Raw genomic sequence first — 18,859 nt, 5'->3', positions numbered from 1 at the left:
TGTAGAGAAAAATGCCAGATCCAGGAAGGAAGGAGTAGAATGCCTGGGGAAAGGAGTCTGGCAGAGAAAATGAGCAGAAAGAAGAAAATTTACCAGACGGAGGAGCATCCTAGACGAAGGGCAGAATGGGGAATTTAAGGAAGGATCAAGAAGCTCAACTCCTTATAAATAAGAGCACGCGAGAAGCATTTCATCATCATCTATCATCTTTTTAGCTCTTAGCTCATTTTCTCACACTCTACACAATCAAAATTTGGGGGTTCGGTTCATAGTTTGGGGATCAGCTTGTACTGTCACACCTCAACCCTTATGGCGTATGCACTTATTATAAATAAATTCAAAATCTAAAATAAATAATCCACACTCCAAGTAAATGAAGCGCACATTTTATAATTTCAAAAACCAACATTTATCAAGTACATATTCCAAAACATTCTAAACCATAGTGGGACCGTCTCACCACTCTATATACTACACATTTATCTACATGCAAAATGATGAGGAAGAGACGTTGCCAAAATGCGTCAGCCGCCGACCCTGATAACATGTGGAGTTCCTACGACCCATGTTAACGAATAATTTCACTGATATCTTATTCCTGAAAATTATGGTGGTTTATATGAGCCACAACTCAGTGTATATAAACCTTACCTTTAATTTCACGTACAAATATCAAACACATTCATTCTCCAACATATATCACCGAAAGTAATAAATATCATAAACAATTTAATATTCATATGCATATGCCTCTCCGTGCTTTTTATTATTCTGTGGCAAATCAAGCCTAGTATCTGCCCGGGATTTCCATTGTATTCGACCTGCAGGTCCCTTTTTATTATTTGACCTTTCCACGAACGCTCCTCTTTGATTTGACCTTTCCACGAAGGCCCCTCTTTGCATATTTTCTTTGACCCGTAGGTCCATTATCATTGAATATGACCTGTAGGTCTATTTTCATTACCATTGTATATCAGATCCAGAGCAAGACTGTCACATATCCTCTTTAATCCCATGATTCAAATGATTCTAAATGATACATCAAACATATCCATTGCACCAATTACATCTCCATATATTCCACCAATTAATTCCAATACTATAGATAAACATATCCATTGCACAAATCACACATCCATATCATATTTCACCATCAATATCAAATAACATATAACCATTTCAAGCTCACATCATATAATTCAAATATTCATTCCAATTTAACACATAGCAATCGATTATATAAAATATGTAAAATTAAAAGTGTGATTTATACACACAATGATAATAATTGATCGTGCTTCACGATCCACAACTCTAGATTCTTCTCTTCTATTTATAATTCACGCTCTCAATATTTCTTTCCAATAAATAATGAACTGAGTATATGTTATTCTCCTCTTTTTTCCACTAAATGTGGACCAGCTCTACCTATATGCCCTTTTTTTCGTTAATCTCGTCCCCCCTAATATCAACATGAAGACTAGCATATGAAGCATAAATAATTTAGATAAATAGTAATATGCATACAAGTAGTACTTTATTTTATTGACATCTGTCTTATGAAATTGGTGGCACTTTTAAATGGTGACCACGTCCATGCACCACAATTATCCTAAAGCTACACTTACTATTGTGTATATAATAATTGTTTATAATCACTTTCATTATATAAATATTGTCCATACACAAAATAATTATATGCATATACACGCATTATTTCGTATGCACCCGCTTGCTTATATGTACACCCAAAATATCACCTAATTATTTAAATTGTCATTGTAATACTAATTTATTATTTAAATAACATTATATAAAAAAATGCAATGATATATAAAAATATTTTAATATGCAAGATGATGCATGTTTTGGGTCACGGATGTCACATGTACAACACCGTCTCTACGCGAGGCGAAGATACAATTTACAGTTTCTGTTTTAACTTTCCGTTTCTGAATTTTCCGAGTCTTCGTTGTTCGAAGCTCGGCCTTATCTTGCTGAATTTCTGTTGAATCTGCATTTGCTTTTGCTATGGAAATCTCTGTTATGTTTTCGTTTCATGTTTATGTTGCTTACTGTTTTACCTTGGATGCTTTTCGCACTTGATCTGGGTTGTTTGAAGTGTATGGTGTTGAATTGTGGTTGATCGGTTGAACTTTGGTTGGATCGTTGAAGTAGGAGATGGGAATTGTCGTGGTTTGCTATGGATGGCTTGGATCCGAAGCGGATAAAGTGTCTGATACCTAGATCTGTTATAATTCTGCATGGTTTTTGATGTTTGGTTCCGTTTCTCAATTACCTCGTCTAGTGATAGTAGATCTGTTTAATTTTCGTAGTTAATCGTAGTTAAATGGTCTAATTCAGCTTGCTCTATTTGGTTTTATAGTTTACTCTGTTTTTCTCTGCATTTTGTGATCAAGGATCGTTAGAGAAGATGAAGCTAGTTGTTAGTTGAACCTTTAGTTAGTTATTTTGCAGCTTTTCATTCGTACCTTGCTATTTTGGGAAATGGTCCCCATGATCTGTCTTTCCTCTGTCTAAGCTAACTTTAGGCAAAATTGTTCACTAGGTCTGGTAAAATGTTATCCCTAGAGAGTTATCTTGCTTACGTCTTGTTATTCGTCATGCATGTTTCCGTTATATTTGCCTAGGTCTAGCTGTTAGAATAGATTATTTACATTTCCCAAGTCTAGTAGTCAAATCTCAACCCCAAAAATGCGTGGCAGCAGCCAAAAACAGTGTTCAAATTCTCTTGCATGTTTCCTTATGCTTACATCTATGTGGGATTCGATCCCTACTTCCTTATACTAGTTTTTAGTACTGTGGGTTGAGGGTTTTGAAGAGCAGGGTAAGATTGTGTGCCCAACGACTGAGGATTTCAAAGATTCTCTGAGTTCCTAGACCCCGTGATCTAGCGGATTCTCTGGATCTGAGAAGTCTGACTATTATTACACACACACGAACTGACTCATTGCTGAGCTTCAGGGTCCTTACAGTATCTGATAAGGACCCCAAGACGGTAAAGCGTGCAAACCAATGAACCGGGAACGAGACAGGCAGCGAATGACATGGGAGACGAAGGACTTAAGAGCAGAGAACGAACGCGTGAGATGACGAGAAGCTAGAAACCGAAGAGGGTGAGTTCCAGACCCGCGAAGTTTAGAGATTTCATTACTCCGTGAAGATTGGAGCATATCTTTATTTTTGTTATTTAGTTATGTTATTTCCATATTAAAACATCCTTTTTTTAGACTTATTTTAATTAATCTTTTCGGGTTTTCTTCTTGATTCTTTCCCGAATCGTAGAGTCGAATCAAGATATAGGATCTATTAGAGAGTCAAAAATTATCGAGAATAAGAAATAAAAAAGTCTTTTCTCGTGAAACCCTTTTCTTCTTCGCCGCCTCTGTTTTGTTCTCTGTTGATTATCTGCCAAAACAGGTGCTCAATCTATTGTGATAGGATCACTTATCTACATCTGGTGCTTCAATGAATTCTCTTCCTCCACCGAACTCGCTTGTTGCCATCATGCCAGAGATCCTTGCAAAACAAGAGGTATATCCTGCAATGATTCAACAAGAGGTATATTAATGTGCACTTTGCAAAACATGTTTAGAGAGTGCTTAAATTGCTCTTCAAGATTAAACTTCCTCTTTGGCTTAAAAGGGGAGTACAATCCCATTGTGACGCACGAGAGCATCCTTGGGCGCAGGTGCTTCTGCCGGCTCCGTAGCGGCCCGCTGCGAAGCTTGCAGCAGTCCGTTGGGCGTCGGACAGATTCTGGTTTGCGCCCCAGAGCTGCTTTCTGCCCATGTTTTCTGTTTCGCGATCCACTTTTTGTTGACGTCCACTACTCGCACTGCTGCCTTCTTGTCCTCCTCTAACTTTTGTTAGACTTGATCCATCTGAGTTTTGATTGAGGTGGCGGCAGTTGTGAGCGTGGTTATTCCAGCCTCGAGGTTGTTCAACCTTGCCTCCACGACTCCGATCTTGGTTTCGTTGGTCTTTCTGTCTTGCACTAGCACTTCAAGGATTTTCATGATCCTTGCCTCATACTTTTCCTCCTTCTTTGCGGGCTCAACGACTCCATCTTTACTCACATTAAATCCTGCAGGGGGCTGCAAGAAATTGTTGTTAGAGTACGAAAGGTTGGGGTGAGGACGGCTCCCATTATAATTATTGTAATTACCGCCCCCTGGTTAGGGCGATAATTATTGTTATTAAATGAACGGTTGGGACCGCCTCCTTGTGGCACGTAGTTGACATCCTCAACGGGAGCCGCTTCAGCGTCGAGTTTAGTGATTGCGATAATGGAAGTCGCTGGAACCGGATCTTCTCTCCTCGATGTGTCCATCTGATTCACCCTAACCCTGATCTCTACCAACTCTTTTGCAAGGGAGCTTTCCTCGTCTATCTCTACTGCTGCAATTCTCCTTGTCTGATGCCTCTCATTTGACCACCCGCGGCTGTTGGTGGCAAACTCCTCTATCACCACCATAACATCTGCCCTGCTTTTCCTTAGGAATCCTCCGTTGGCCCCTGAATCCAACATGGCACAAATTTGCTCGTTAAAGCCATTATATAATATGCCTACCTGATGGTCCACGGTAAAACCATGGTTGGGGCATTTGCGAAGGAGTCCCTTGAAACGAGCTACGGCCTCAAAGAGAGGCTCGTCTGGGCGCTGGATGAACTGGAAGATCTCACTCGTCAGCTTCAATATGGTGCCCGACGGGTAGTACTTGTCGAGAAAAGATGCCACCATGTCCTTCCACGTGGATACTTGCTCTGTAGGTAGACACTCAAACCATTCCTTAGCAAAATCTATAAGGGAAAAAGGAAAGAGGCATCCCTAATGGCATCGTCGTCGACACCATTTAACTTGAACGTGTTAGCAATCTCCACGAATCTCGAAAGGATGTTGCTCAACCCTTTGAATGAGGGGTATGCGCAGCTCAAAGTTGTTAGCGTCGACACGAGGACCCTCGGGAAACGTAAGAATGTTCCCGTGGTTGAACATATGCATAACAGGGAGTATCTCCTTGTTTTTCTTCTCCTGCTCCTCTCGAGCGAGCTTTTCTTCCATCAAAAGTTTCACTTGGACCCGCAACCTCTCGAACTCAGTCATGTTGTCTTCCTCCACCATTGCTAGTCGTCCTCTTCTTATTATTCTACGTGTCCTTTCAAGTTCGAGATCGAGCGGCTCTAAGCTGTCCTTCCCAGAGCGCGTTCGCATAAACTACCTGAAACTCTAGGATATTTTTTAGTTGCGTGCACAATATGGAATATCAAGCTTCCTGGGTCCAGAGAATCCACTAGATCACAAGGTCTAGGAACTCGCGTAACGCTGAAAGATCTCGGTCGTTGGACACACAGTATATCATTTCAAAATCCTCAACCCGCGTATACTTGAATTAGTATAGGGAAGTAGGGATCGATCCCACGAGGACAGATGCGAAGTCATGCATTTAAAGAGCTTTTGGGTGGTATGGCTGCTGCCACCCAAATTGGGGTTGAGATACTTATACTAGACAGAGGAAAAGAAATATAACTATCTCTAGATCTAAGAACAGGAAAACAACCACGTAACAAAGATTGGCATTATATCATCATGTAATACCCCGACTTTTTTTTACCTTGTTATTAGTTTCGAAAGGACGTTGTTTGTGAACCTGAACATTTTTCGCCTTGATTTCCCTTGTGGAGAGAATTATTTTATAAATTTGGGCTTAAATAATTACTCTTTTTCTACTCCAATTTATTTATTTATTTTTTTTTTCGGAGAAGCCATATTTAACGCTTAAGATATTCCTCCCCTCAAATTTGTTACCAAGAAATCTGGTCATGATCTGCCACGAGTCACAAAACCTGAAAAATAAGAATGAATCGGCAACCACCTACATACATATACGCGATCTACCTCCCCTATCAGTTTTCATCATCACACGTCTCCCACTTTTCAAAACTGAATCTTGCGAAGTGAAGTGGAGGAAAAACCGAGAAGGAGAAGATAGTTTTGGCAGTCCGACGAAGTGATTCACGGAGATGCAGCGATGCTAAGTTAAGGTTGTTTAGCGAGTCGTGGAGAGAGCGGATAGCAGCAACAACGGCGGTACCGACGCTAACCACAATGATGGCGGCAACGGCGAGTCCTTTGAGTTGTGTCACGGCTAGGATGTGATGGCGGAGAGCGACTCCAGCAGCGGTTGATTAGGCCGCTTGGGGTAGAGCGGCGCTGGCTGGACTCGGAGTAGCAGCAGCGGTGGCGGTGACTCGGCAATATCAGCAGCGACGTGCAGCCAGGACACGGCGGAACAGCGGTGAGACTGGAGACCGGCGACAGCGCTGAAGCCACTGTGATTTTGGCAGAGGCGGTAGAACAGTGAGGGATAGAAGGCGACGGCAGCCAGAGTTTCGCTGAGAGAGAGAAGAGGGAATCGATGTTTGGAGTTCCTTGTTTTGAGAAGAAACCGAGAGATGAGGGGAGAAAAAGAGTGAAGCAGCGACGGTGGAGATGTGAACTGAAGAAGGAAGAGACGATGACGACGACGATGGGTCTGTTTGTTGAGAGGGTAACGGAGAGCAGAGTGAGATGGAGTCGTTGATTCTTAAACTCCGGCTGACGGCGACGGAGGCTGAGTGAGTGCAGCAGCGGTGGCGCTGGGCGAACGGAGTGTGGCGATGAACTTACTTGCGACGGAACGAGAATAGGACAGCAGCGGTGCCACGGAGGAGGTGTACGAAGGTGACGGCGGCGTTGCAGATTGCGCGCCGGTGGAACTTCAGAAGCGGCTGTGAGCGTGAACTTGGATGAGAGAGAGAGAGAGAGATCACCGAGGGAGTTGAGAGATGAGTGTCGAGATTGAGTTTATCTGATTTGAGAATAGAAGTGAGTGAGAGCTTGAGAAAGAGATAAAGTCAATGACTTGATTTTCGAATTTGTGAAGAAGGGTTAGAGATAGAGTGATGCGAATTGGGATAGGAATGAATATGATCGAGAGTTTGGATGGAAAAGTGGGGCTGCACTTTGTTTCTTCTTTTGGGCCTCACTGGGTAGTCTAAATAGGGAGGTGTGGTGATGATATTGGTATTGGGTAGAAGATATATTTGGGCGTGAAAGATTAAAATGTGTTGGGTATAAGGAAATAAGAAGCTCGGGCAGCCTTGAAAATAAACGAAAGAGAAGAGAAGCATGGAGTCAAGGATGGGATTTCTCCGCGGATAAAACTGAAGTCGAAGTAAGGAATTCAAATTCACAAAATTAAACGAACGAGGTGGGCTTTCGAACTAAACTTTTACTATAGGCTTTCGAACTAAATACTTTCAAGAGCTTTAGTTTTAATATATCGATTTGAGCATCGTTTTATGTGACGAAAATCCTTTTAACTGTGACTGCAATTATTTAAATATCAAGCATGATGAGGTGATATATGATTAAAGTGAAAGTGATGTTATGTGATATATGTGTTGAATTATTGAGTGATATTGTGAATTGCTCGACTTGTTGATGTGATGTGAGATGATGCTCGAACTTGATAGAAAATGATTTATGATTCAAATGCGTTTTATGAGAAAAATGGAGTTTGCAAAGGGGTATGTCATGCCATGTTTTTGTTTTGAGAAATGTCTATCTGTTTGTTTAGCTAGGGAGTTGTCCCTACTAGACCTATTGAAATCGAATTCGGGTCTGACTAGGGAGTGAGTCCCTACTCAGGCTAGTGTACACCATTGGGGATCGTGAGCCGTCTTTTGGGTCGGCCGGTCCGGTGATCGAGTTGTGGCCATACTCTCGTTTCACATATTGCTGAGGTTGTTGATATTGAGGTTGTTGAGATTGATGAGTTGATGAGTTGATGATTGCTTAGTGGGGAGTGAGCCCCTACTATGAGGTTACTCGAATTCGGGTCCTAGAAAGGGTGCGTCCCTACTCGGACTAGTGTACACGATGAGGACTGTGAGTCATCGAATGGGTTGGCCGGTTTTCGTGCTCATGGAAAGTGGCCACCTTACACGGCACCCTAAAGAACAGATATGGCAGTTTCTTAAATAACTCAAGGAAAAATGGTTGTGTTTTGAAATGATGAGGAAAAGGATTTGAGGATGAGATGAAAGTTTGTGCTTGAAATGATTTTAGTGTCTCGGGCCTTTTTAAAGTTAAACCCCGAGGTCACTCAATGGCGGCATGACATAGTTGTTTTATAAAATTGTTTTGGCATTTGTGCACTGAGTACATCAAGTACTCAGCCCTGCATTTGTTTTCCCTATGTGCAGGTTGAGCGGTGACGAGTGCGGCGGGTGTTGAGTATAAAAGTGAAGAATGTTTATCAAATGTCCAGAATATGTTGTGTCTTCATACATAGCAGTATCCTACTCTCGAAATGCTTCCGCTGAGTTATTGTCTTTCTTTTGAGATTGTTGAGATAATATTCTTTTGAGTTGTTGATTGTTGAGATACTCTGATTTTATTCGAGCTATAACTATTATTTCGAGCTTTGGTCGAGTTGTGTCTTTTTCCCCTTTCTTCCCCGCTTCTTTAACCCTCCCCTAGTTGCGATTCACCGTGTTTTCTATCCTTAGAAAATGCGGGCGTGACACATCACTATCTTCAAACCAACTTCCTAGACCTAGTAATTTCACTACCTAATCTAGCTAGACAGACTCGATGCATGCAGTGGGGACCATTTTTCCAAAAATAGAAGTGTACGACCAAAAAGCTGCAAAATAACCAATCCTAAGCCTAACTACCTACAAACGCAAGGCACAATCGGAATTTAACTGAAACATGATGAAAACAGAACAATGATAGTAACTCAACGGCGACCAACAGATCGGACGTCAGAAAATGCCGAGAAACCCAACAAAAACTCAGATCTCTATCTCCTAGATGAAGTAAAACAGAAACGAAAGAAGAAGTTCAAAATCCATGCACAATTCAATTCCCCTGTTCAGATCCACACTTTGGATGCTAAATCCACTCCAGATCCAAGCATCCGAGACAAACTCCGGTCGAAATCATCTCCATAACTCCAGATTCACCAAATTCTCCACAGATCAACAACAACAACCACAGATTAACTCATATTCCCCAGATCAAGTACGCAAAACATCCAACACAGAGAATAACAATCAACCTCCGAAATAAAACTCCTCAAAACACAGAATCAACATAAATCAACACAGAATCAACACCTTCATAACATGAAATAAAATTCATAGATAAACAGCAAGTAGCAAAACGGACAAATCGACTTCGAAATGGTGAAGTTCGACAGAAATCAAAACATAAACGCTGAAAAGTAAATGATTGTATCTTCGCCCTCCTTGAGGACGGTGTTGCACAAATTTTCCTGAAGATTCGACCACTATTCTACCCCAAAATTCCCATTTCCCAAGTGTGTGTGTGTGAGCTGAGAGCTATCATCTATATCATGTGTGTTGCATGCTCCTCCTTATATAGGTGTGAAAATGGGTCCAGCAGAGGCTTCTTTTGTGTGAATTGTCTTCTTTGCCCTCAGCTTCGGACTCCCCTCGTTTAGACCCAGTAAATGGTGACTTTTCATCATATAACCGATGCATGAAATTAGCCTTATCACTACCTGAAAGAGACAAAATAAAAATTAAAATTAAAACTAAAAATCAAAATTTGAAAGCAAGAAAATCCAAAGTAGTAAAATCGTCCTTCGGAAGATATCAATCACAAAGAGATGTTATTCCCCGGCAACAGCGCCAAAAACTTGATGCACTTTTTATTAGCACTAAATTACCTGCAAGTATAACAGGGTAGATCTAGTATAGCTAAAGGCCAGTACCGGATTGTCGAACACGGGGAATAAGATCACCGACTGGCTACCTTCTACTAAGCTTCTTTTACTATTTGGAGAAACAATGGATTTTTGGAAAACTTTTGAAAACAATTAAACTGAAAACAGAAAGCGGATGATTGCAACACAAACTAGAGATCAAATAGATGAGATAAGAGAATTCCAGGGATGTGCGTTCACAATTATGGTTATACAAATTCCTCCTACAATACCCTAGCACAGTTTATACTTCGATAGAACGAGTCACACTAATTATGCCCATGCGGTACAAGCGTAGATTACTAACACTAGGGTTGTGAATCCTAGATTCGTAACTCCTAAAAGCTCCTAAGACCCTTGAAAAGTCCTCACTCTCAATTAAAAGTGTCGTTTTAAGGGAAGCTAATTGTAGGGTCTATTAAGTGGATCTAACTCGCCAACATCCTCTCACGATTATGTAGCAAGTTATATTAAATCAGCATCGAATGTATCACTCAAGCATGCAGTATTACCGAACAACTTAAGGAAGAAACGAAGTACAAACAAAATGGATATTAAATAGAAAACGGAATTTGTATAAACCAAAAAGAGTTACTAACACATCCCCAGAATCCTATGAATTTAGTCACACATGATAGAATAATCTAAAAACATAGTTTGAAGGAAAAACAATGTAAAAATAAGAACTAAAGCGATAAAACCCAAAGGTAGAATCTTGTAGCCTTGATCTTCACTTGACTTTGTCTTCAACCTCTTTGATAAGGCTAATTTCATGCATCGGTTATATGGTGAAAAGCGTTACATTTTGCTGGGTCTAACACGGTTTATAAGCCAGGTGTGTGACAGAAATGCTAGATCAAGGAGGTGCTGAAGGAAACAATCTAGCGAAGGAATGAAGTAAAAAAATGAGCAGAATCTAAAGGAAAAGAAGGCGTGAAGGAGGGAGTCAGTAGATGAGGGCAACAAAATCTATCTATACCTCGCTGGGCCCCACTCCAACGCCTATAAATAGAAGAGCATGCAACACACAAATCATCACTTTTTTCGCTCACTCTTAGCTCCCACACATAACACACACTTGGGAATGGGAGATCTGGGGTAGTTTCGGTTCCGAAGGGGTTTATTTCTTCAGAAAGTTTCAGTCGCAACACCGTCCGCTTGAGGGCGAAGATACAACCTCTTTAAATTTTAGTTGTTTTGCACTTTCACGGTCGAACTTCACTTTTGGGAGTCGATTCGGTTGTTGATGCTACTGATTATCTATTCACTTTTGTTTGTTTGCGTTTATCTGTGATTTTTCAAGTTGATTTACATAGATCCTGCTGTTGAGAGTTTATTTTGACAAGTTATATGTTGATCTCTGTTTTTGCTGCGGTGGTACTCGATCTGGGAATTTGGTGATAGATCTGTGGTTTGTTGATTGATTGGAGGTTGTTGTTTAAATCTGAAGCTATGAAATGTTTCTTTTGGTTGGAGTTTGAGTCGGACGCTTGGATCCGGAGTGGATTTAGCGTCTGAGGTTGGATCCGAAGTGAGGAGGTTGAGTTGTGCATGGATTTTGAGTTTTCCGCTTGCTTTCTGTTTTACTTCGTCTAGCTTCTTTAGATCTGTTTAGTTCTTCATTGTTACTCTTTAAAATGGTTTAGATTCGGTCTGCTCTGTTCCGATTTGGTTCATGTTGTTTTATTCTGAGTTTTTACGCAATTTGGTTGAAGAAGATGATGTCGCTGTTCGTCAGTACCAGAGTTAGTTGTTTTGCCAGCTTTACGTCCGTACTCTGCTTTTTCAGTCATGGTCCTCACGGTCAGTTTGTTTCCCAGGTCTATGTAATTAGAGTAGTTTCTTAGATCTAGTGTTTGCTCGGGTAATTTTCGTGCATGTTTTTGTTGTTTCGCCTAGGTCTAGCTGTTAGCGTAGCAGTTTTAAATTCCCAAGTTAAGTTTATTTTCCTCAACCCAAGAAAAAATGCGTGGCATCAGCCAACCCCAAAAACAAGTCCAAATCCTTAAACATGATTATTACGCATCCATCTCCGTGGGATCGATCCCTACTTCCCTATACTAGGTTTAGTAAAGTGGTTGAGGGTTTTTTAAAGAGTGCTTTGTGTGTCCGACGACCAGGATTTTCCGTCAACCAACGAGTTCCTAGACCGCGTGATCTAGTGGATTTGCTGGACCAAGGAAACCTGTTAAATTCCTTTTGTGCGCACAGTGTATTTACCGAAGAGCGTCACGCTCTCCGTCTTTTCACTCTTGCACAACGAAGAACTCTCAAATATTTTGCTTTAGAATTGTGAGGCAAAGGGTGTAAAAAGTGTCTCTTTGTATGAAGAGGTTTAGGGGGTATATATAGGTAGTAGGTCGAATCCTATGGATGGAAGGAAAAGGTTGGCTAATTTAGGTAAAATCTGGAGAGAATCTAAGTAAATTCGTGCACCGCCTTTTCGCAGTGGATTGTTGCACCTTGGCCAGCGGTCGTTGTGCATTGTCCGAAGCATGTCCTGCAGCGGTCGTTGTGGATTAGTCCAATGGCTACGGGATCTCTCGAGCGGTCGCTGCACACGTCCCAGCGGTCGTTGGGCGCCTTCAGAATTTTCCGTATATCTTTTCCGGAGCGGACCGCTTCAGGCGTAGCGGTCGCTGCGACACACGCAGCGGGCCGCTGGGCGTCTTGAACGCTCAAGGATTCCATCTTCGACTTTTTCCTATCTTTTGACTCAAATATGCACAATTCTCACAAAACATGTCAAAATACAAAAATAGATAAAAATATGTGAAATATGGACATGAATTGCGATTAAGACACTAAAAACAGACCAAATAAGGGCCCTAAAATAGTGCAAAATCTGAGTGTATCAACTCCCCCAAACTTGAATATTTGTTTGTCTTCAAACAAAACAATAAAGACACAAGTATAGACACACGGATTGCATAAGGACTAGACGTCATAATTGCCTCAAAAGATGAAAGAGCAGATTAAGCATGAATTAATGCAATCAAATCAAGCAAGGCTTATTAGTGCACTTTCATTACTAACTCGTGGAACACCTTGAAATCAAGCACTCACATGTGGCAAACTTCCAAAGATGGGAAGTGTTCTTTCTCTCACTCTCAAATTGTATAACGGCTAAGTGTATAGGCACTCAAATCATGCATCATGCAAAGTTTACCATAGGCTTGCTCAAAGTCTAATCCTTCCTCTACTAGATGTGATTAAGCATCAAAAGTCCGAAAGATCTTTCTTTTTGGTTGTAATGTAGACTCTTTGGTAGGTGAGGAATATTTGGCTAAAAAGTGACTAAACATGAAAATATCCCAAGTAGAGTAAAATTGACTCCACTTTTCTAAATCCCGAGACACTTTTAACACATTATTTTTCTCCTTCAACTCACTTTTCAATCCCTTGATTTTTCTTTTTTTCTTTTTCTTTTCTTTTCACGACCTTTCACAACTTTTTTTTTTCTTTTTCATACACATCTTTTATCAAGCACATATTTTGAAGTTTTCACTATTTTACAACTTGTACATTTCAACAATTAAGCACACTACTTTTCCCAACTTTTTCTCCTTATCTCTCCAATTCCTTTACAAAAGATATAGAACTCTATGCTAACCCAAGGAATTGTCCCCATTTATTTGGCTTCCAAAAAAAAGGTTTAAAGGCTCAAAATTGGCTCTAAAGGGATAAAATTTAAAATTTTGAGAAGGTAAAAAATTTTGGATATAAAAGTAGGCTAGAAAAGATGGTCTAACATCTTCCCTTATCAACTTAAACACTATGTAGACTTAGGCAAGACTAGGAGCAAGTTCTAGAAACATATACACAAATGCAGATAAATCACACAAGAAAGAAATTAAGCTCAAATCTCACAAGGTATAAAGCATGATTCAAGGCGAACAAGCAATTCACTAATAGTGCAAAATCCAAGTGTATCAGTAACAGTCGGAGTTTGAGGAGGTGATGCAGAAAATGGCGAACGTAGGCGAAGAGAACCTTATCTCCTTGTTTATCGCTGGGCTACTTGAACCTATAAAGTATAAGCTTTTGACTCGTCGCCCTGCCACACTCGCAGAGACATCCACCCTGGCTCAGAGATCAGCAGCTTGCCACAGGCTCGCCACGGCAGAAAAACTGGCCTCACGTCCACCATGGACGGGTCGTGACAACCGGCCTCGCCAACCAGCCCCCCTATTTCGTCAGCAGCAGCGGTCCTACCTGGACCAGGTTCGCAGCAGGGGAAACCTCCAATTGGGCAGCCTCGGGAGGGTGTGCCTCTTCCCCGTATATCGAAAGTTGAACATGATGAACGAACTCGCCGGAAATTATGTTGGCATTGCCCGAAAAAGTATACGAAGGAGCATGTGTGTACTACAATATATTACGCTCTATTTGCAGATGAGGAGGTGGATGACATACTCGACTAGGAGAACTGTTGTAATTTTTAGGGTGTGATTTAAGTTCACAAAACAAGTTCTAAGTCCCTAAAAACACTACTTCTGCAAGTATACAGACGTGCAATGTAGTACAAACGGTATCGAATCCACAGGGAGGAGATTAATTGCTAAAACTATTAAATCTAACTAAAAAGCGATGAATTTGTAGTTTTATAGGTTTGGACAAACGACTCAAGCAAATAGATCGAGAAAGTAAAGTTGAGATTAACACAACAAAGGGGAAGAACTACTCCTAATTTGGTTCGGGTTGTTTTTCCACATGACTTCTATTTCCTAATTATTTTTCCAATGCTTTTAGGGATCGTATTGATTTTACAGTCGCTCGCAGCTGATCACTGATCGAGGAATTGTACACATAGGATAGGCTAATCACGTCTCCTAGGCTCTACTCTCCAACCCCTCACTCCTACAGTCGCATAGTAAGCTCGGGATTAGCTTCTAACACGATTCAACACAAAGGATCCACCCCCGGTTTATCACCTAATCGGTTCTAACTCGAAGGTTCCTTATCTTTGTTTGCTCCTTATTATAAGTTAAAGAGACATTAGAATTAAGGCAATTTCCAAATTAAGTTTACATGCTCAACTCAACAAGGATAAGAATAATCACCAAAGATAAGAACTAAAAAGCAAAGGAAATCATAAAAATTCAATTAAAGAAGTTCATGTTCAACAACCCTACTACAAATTAGGAGTAATCTCAAGCTCTAGCCACCCATGGTGGTCACAATAACAAGGAAACAAGCTAAAGATACCATGGGGGACAAGGCTTGGGTGGATGAAGCTTCAATCTTGCTCTCCTTCGTCAAGTGTGGCTTCCAAGCTCCAAATCTCTCTCTAAAAGCGTTCCAGCCGCCAAAAATCCCTTAGGAAATCGTGTCGTAGCTATTTATATAGTTTGGGCTGAAAAAAACAGGCCTAGTCAATTTGCCCGGTCGGGCGTTTTCTTGCTCAAAAATCTCCCGCTCGGGAGTTTTTTCTGTCCCGCGACATACGCGCAAAATGTCCGGTCGAGAAATTTTAGCCCGCCCGTGCGTTTTTCACTGCATTGCGTAGTCTTCGTATAACATCCATATATCTTCTTCATCCGGACTCCGATTGAGGCGTGTGAGGTATCCACGCGAAGCTCTTTCGAAGGTGAATGCAATAGTGGACTTTTAGAAGCATTTGAAATTAATCTTTAAGGGCTGATTACTTTTCAGATTCGGACCATGTTTTCTTTCTCCGCTCTCTCTTATAGTTTGGTCTTTTGTCCTACAATATATCAAAATGAGTCCATTTTTCATCTTAAAAATTGCGTTAACATAATGCAATAAAGGACTACAATTTGATTCACATCAAGAACCTTAATGAATCGGGCGATGCCAAAACCTTGGTGATTTCGGGCGACGTCTCTAGCATACATGTTATTGGGCCACGCCTCAAACCTCGCTCACTCCGCTTGACCGGATTAATCGATGGATCAGAAGTGGCAGTACTGATTGATGGTGGCAGTACACATAACTTCATCAAGCCCACCATCGCTGAACAGCTAAGTCTTCCTGTTCACTCTGTTAGTCCTTTTCGTGTTTTTGTGGGCAATGGCGCTTCGTTACGTTGCGATTACGTTTGTCTGCAAACACCTATTTCTCTGCAAGCCACTGTTTTCTACATTGATCTTTTATATTACAGGTCGAAGGGCCAAATGTCATCCTTGATGTTCAATGGCTACAGGATCTTGGTGATGTCACTCAGAATTTCCATAATCGGACAATGAAGTTTGACTGGGCCGACCAGACTGTGTTCCTCAAAGGGGGGAACGTTAGCCGCGCCGGATTTCCTATAACAATTTATTCTCTCTCGTGGATCAGGAGCCTGATTGTGAGATTTTTGAGCTCATCGCTACTCGTGCTGAGTCCGCGACCCCCCACCCAGCCGTCGCTGATCAGCCGCAGCCTGACCCCGCTATTGCCGCAGTCATCGAAGCCTTTGATTCGGTCTTCTCTGTGCTGACAAAGCTGCCCCCTCCGTGCAAATGGGATCACCGCATTCATCTGTCGGACGGTACTCGTCCTATTAATGTTAAACCTTACAGATATCCGTATTTTCAGAAGGCATAGATAGAGCGCCAGGTCAAGGAGATGCTCGCTCAGGGTGTAATTCAAACTAGCACCAGTCCCTTTTCATCGCCGGTGTTGCTTGTCGGAAAGAAGGACGGGACTTTTCGATTTTGTGTTGATTACAGGGCGCTGAATGCCGCCACTACTCTGGATCACTTCCCGATCCCTACTGCAGATGACCTGTTTGACGAACTGAACAAAGCCCGGGTTTTCTCTAAGTTGAACTTGAGATCAGGCTATCACCAAATCCGAATGCAAATTGCAGACATCCACAAAACTGCGTTCCGAACACATGAAGGGCACTACGAATTTTTGGTGATGCCTTTTGGGTTGACGAATGCTCCATCGACGTTCCAAGAAGCAATAAACAGTAGTTTTCAACCTTTCCTTCGTCGATTCATGATTGTATTTTATTATGATATTCTGGTATACAGTGCTTCGTTGACTGATCACGTTTCACATCTCCAACAAGTCCTACATATTCTGCATACTAATTGTTTTTATGTAAAGCCTTCTAAGTGCTTGTTTGGGGTGGACACTATTGATTATTTGGGTCATATTATTTCAGCATGTGAACTCTGCGTGGACCCCTCTAAGATAGAGGCAATGACGGCATGGCCGACACCGGCTACAGTTAAACAGTGGCGTGGGTTTCTTGGCTTGACTAGGTATTATAGGAGGTTTGTGAAGAATTACTCTATAATCGCAGCACCACTCACCGATCTCTTGAAGGAGTCTTTCATTTGGTCGATAGCAGCTGACGCTGGTTTTGTGGAATTGAAACGGGCAATGACTGTGGCACCAGTACTGCGCCTACCGGATTTCGACATCCCTTTCACCATTGAGACAGACGCGTCGGACTTTGGGATTGGCTTTGTGTTGCTCCAGAATGGTCATCCTTTAGCTTTCTTTAGCAAGAAACCAGGCCCGAAATGGAAGATGGCATCCACATATCATAAGGAGCTTTACGCCATCGTCCAGACAGTGCAAAAGTGGCGCCAGTATTTGTTGGGAAGAGAGTTTATCATTCACAGTAATCAGCGCAGCTTGAAGGATCTACTGTCGCAAATAATTCAGACTCCGGACCAAAAATTTTACATTCGGAAGCTGATGGGATTCAAATTCAAGATTGAGTATAAATCGGGGGCCTCTAACCGAGTTGCTGATGCTTGCTGCTGGCCCTTTTCGCTCGTCCGGTGCCGGCTATGTTGGAGATAATCCGCACTGAAAATCATGAGCTGCCTGACTTGATCTTGCTGCATAGGGCATTCGCGGATGGTACTGCCCCAGCTCATGTCATCGTCGTCGACGGTCTGTTGTACTTTAAACACAGACTATATCTCAGCCGTCACTCCTCCACGATATCAGATATCCTAGCAGATGTTCATTGTTGCATGGTAGCAGGCCATCCCGGCAATAGGAGGACATTTGTCCGTGTGGCCGCCTCTTTTTTCTGGCTGGGAATGAAGGCAGATGTACGCCGATTCGTCGCGGCGTGTTCGGTGTGTCAAGCAACAAAATATGTAACAGATAGACCATCTGGGCTTCTTCAGCCACTGGCTATTCCGGATTCAGTATGGTCCGCGGTGTCCATGGATTTCATTGTGGGCCTTCCGCCGTCGCACGGGTACACGACGATTATGGTGGTCGTGGATCGTCTCTCCAAATATGCTCACTTTGGAGCACTGAAACCTAGCTTTGATGCAAAAAAGGTTGTTGCTATATTTGTTAACACTGTCGTTAAACTCCATGGCTTTCCGGATAAGCTACATTCTGATCGGACGCCATTTTTATGGGTGACTTTTGGAGTGAATTATTGGCCTTGAGTGGAACGAAGCTGCAATTTACGACGGCTTATCATCCGCAAACAGATGGACAATCTGAGGTGACAAATAAGGGACTCGAACAGTATTTGAGAGCTTTTACTTATGAGCAGCTGAATCGGTGGTTTGAGTTTCTTCCATGGGCTGAGTTGGCAATGAATTACAACGTCAATGTGAGTATCGGGATGTCGCCCTTTCATGCTCTCTACGGCAGAGACCCACCTAATATATTTCACACTCCAGCCGCCCCGGTGAACAATGTTGTTGTGGCTACTAATTGGAGGACCGAACTGCCTTGCTTCGGGTGTTGAAGACCAATCTCGAGGCTGCTCAGCGTCGTATGGCGGATGCAGCTAATAAACATCGACGTCATGTCCAGTTAGCTGTCGGAGATCGAGTATTGCTCCGTCTCCAGCCTTATCACCAGGTTTCAGTCGACAGACCAATTTCAACGAAGTTGGGCAAACGGCATTATGGTCCTTATGAAATTATTGAAAGGATCGGGAAGGTCGCTTATAGGTTGCAGCTACCGGTTGGGAGTCGCATTCACAATGTATTTCACGTCTCATTGTTGAAACCATTTGTTCAACCACTATCTGAGTCCATGTCCCAGCAGCTGTCGACGGATTTCGTGAAGAGTCGACCTCTCGACGTTCCAGTCAGTGCATTGGAGGAGCGTACAGT

This window comes from Salvia hispanica, chromosome 5, assembly GCF_023119035.1.
Source record: "Salvia hispanica cultivar TCC Black 2014 chromosome 5, UniMelb_Shisp_WGS_1.0, whole genome shotgun sequence".
In the NCBI taxonomy this organism is placed as follows: Eukaryota; Viridiplantae; Streptophyta; class Magnoliopsida; order Lamiales; family Lamiaceae; genus Salvia; species Salvia hispanica.
This window is presented reverse-complemented; position numbering follows the sequence as displayed.